Genomic DNA, 3,002 nt, shown 5'->3' on the forward strand with positions numbered 1-3,002 from the left:
AAACCAAAACTATATATATATATATATATATATATATATATATATATATATATATATATATATATATATATATATATATATATATATATATTATATAGTTTTTTTGTTTTTTTTTTGAAGAATGTACATATGGTATTCGCTCATGTGATTTTATTTGTGCGGGTCTCAGAAAAGGTCTTAAAAAGTCTTAAATTTGAGCTTAAAGGATACCCTGTAAATTGGTGGTGCCATTTTAGATAAATCTGATGAAGTGACTGATGCCTTTATTTTTTATATTGTAGCACTGGGAGATATTCAGATATTCATTTTTGGAGTGTCAGAAAATGTTCAGGAGTTGCAAGCAGGGGGACTTTTAATACTTCATAACAGGTAATGTTTACTGCTTAAATATGATCTGTACGTTTTTACTTTTTAAACAAATCAAGTGTGCTTTATACTTTGCATTTTCATCTTACCCACAATGCTGCTTGAATTGGAGATGTTTTTCAAAAAGCAATACACCAGCAGGAAGACAGACCTTCAGAGAGACGGATAACAGTGTGCAACAGTGCAATATGAGAAAGAGATTGCACACAAGGCAATAGGTAATCAGGTAAAAATGAAACAAACCCTCCCATGTGGAGAAACAAGTACTGTTGAAGAATGAACATGGGGGAATGACGTGACACTTTTTTTGTTATTTATTTATTAATTTATTCACAAATACAGTACAGTATGTTCTTTTTCTATGATGAACGTGTTTTAATTTTCTAAATTAAGGGTAAATATATAACATAGAGTAAATATGTGACACTGATATGATCTTCATATAGTGAAAAATTCTCCCGTGCATGTGCTTCATTTTCAAAAGAGCTCTTAAACAACACCCACAGCTCAGTCCAATCAACAGTTATACATTATTTTTCTTTGGCATTAATTTGTTGTACAAAAAAAAAAAAAGAGTATTTTTACTTGGTTACGTCACATGAGAGTCATCAGATTGAAACGTTTCTTAAAATGGTACCAAGGTTTTTCAAAAACATATGAAACCAGTATGTATTCAAAAAGTATTTCTTAGAACTTGGGATGTTTCAAACCGGATTCGTGAATGATTTATCTTTTTATTTATTGTGGACACTCTTGCTTGCTATTGACCCACTGTTGACTTCTTTTTGGTAATGAGACAGTTTTTAGTTGATATTTTGAAGTAATATTTTCACACATTCAGGAATCTGTAAAAAAGTTGAACACAGTAAACTAGATGACTGCCTTCTCTGATCAGTGACACTTGGTGTGATTGTATCCCCTATTATCTTGAGTAATTCGGCATAGAAGTGATTTCTCATTGCATCTTTCATTTGAAGTTGCTTTTCTCCAAACCACCCACATTATCAGTCAGAGAGAAGGTCACTAAAGAATCATGAATTATTTATTTTGCTCCCTAGTCACAGTTCTTATTTCTTGTTTAGGCACAATTCAAATATATTTAACTAGTTAAGTTATCATTTTGAAAGTTAGAAATGTAGTTCAGGTAACATTTTCATGCTATTTATAACAGAAAACGCTTAAACAAGCGCTTCGCTATCCATGGTACTGAACGCGTAACGCTACCAAACAAATGTATGCATTAAAACGTTTGTGCTATGCTTCCTTTGTGGACATATTCATCACTGAATTCATGAATATTCAAAGTCTGAAGGGAATTAATCTCTTTCTGTAGCGCAACAGCTTCATCGTGTTCTATAATGTCTATTATGCAAAGAGTGATTGTATTGTCAGGGATTCACACATACGAGTGCGTGGGCGCGTTTTCTTACTGAGAGAATTTTATGCCAGCATATAGTGATGATGACTCAAGCCACTGCAGATGATGGCACCCACTCATTTCTTCCCGTTGTTCACCCATAAATGGTCATACTGTGAGTTCACTAGTTTCTCCTTAAAGCAGAGGCGTGATACTGTCTGTCTGCAAAACTGAGGTGCTGCGGGGGGCACGGTATAAATATAGCTCGGCTCATGAATATTAATTAGGTGACGTTGCATTTTCGATTTGTGTCACGATCTTTCATGAATCATTCGAATGTTGTTTTGGTTGCTCAAGAATAATTTTTTATTATCCGTGTTCGAAATTTCTACAACTGGAGGGGACATACTGTTTGCAAGGACCCTGAGTTCAAGAACAAACTCATGTATTTTGAGAAAAAAAAATGACTCAATGTTTTTTTAGAGACAACTTTTTTATTGTTGTCTGTAATACAAGACAAAGTGGAAATAAATTTGAGGTAACAGGTATATTTTCAAGAAGAAAAAAACGTCACTGTGTCTTTTATAGTTGGTATAAGAAATGTGGAAACAAATTTGAGGTAATACATTCACTGTAAAGAAATCATGCATACTCGCTTTACAACATGCCCCTGTTGGAAAATGCAGTTCATGCTGGTAGGTGCGTTTTGGAACTGTTTTTAGCTAGTCAAAACTAGACATTAACTAGCAGTTTACACCAGCTATAATGGCCAGTTTAGACCAGCTACACTGAAAAAAATGGTAACCTGAAAACGGTAACCTCTATAGGCCTATTAACTGGTTTTCAAGTCAACTATATTAATTAACATCAATAAACCAGCCTATAATACATTCATTTATACCAATGAATGAATGTTTTTCAGGTAGAAATAGCTCTTTAAGGTAACAACTGAAGGTTACCACTTTCTACAGTGTGGTTAACCTATGGAAGCCCGTTTCCGCCACTGAAAAAAAAATATATTACTTATTGCGACTTTTTATCTCACAATTCTGACTTTTTCCCCCACAGAATTGTGAGATGTAAACTCGCAACTGCGAGTTATAAAGTCCAATTTTAGGGGAAAAAGACTATGTTCTCAGAATTGCGAGTTTATATCACAATTCTGAGAAAAAAAGTAAGAATTGCGAGAAGAAAAAGTCGCAATTACCTTTATATATATATATATATATATATATATTATATATATATATATATATATATATATATATATATATATATA

The sequence above is a fragment of the Cyprinus carpio genome, chromosome A3 (assembly GCF_018340385.1).
Source record: "Cyprinus carpio isolate SPL01 chromosome A3, ASM1834038v1, whole genome shotgun sequence".
Taxonomy (NCBI): domain Eukaryota; kingdom Metazoa; phylum Chordata; class Actinopteri; order Cypriniformes; family Cyprinidae; genus Cyprinus; species Cyprinus carpio.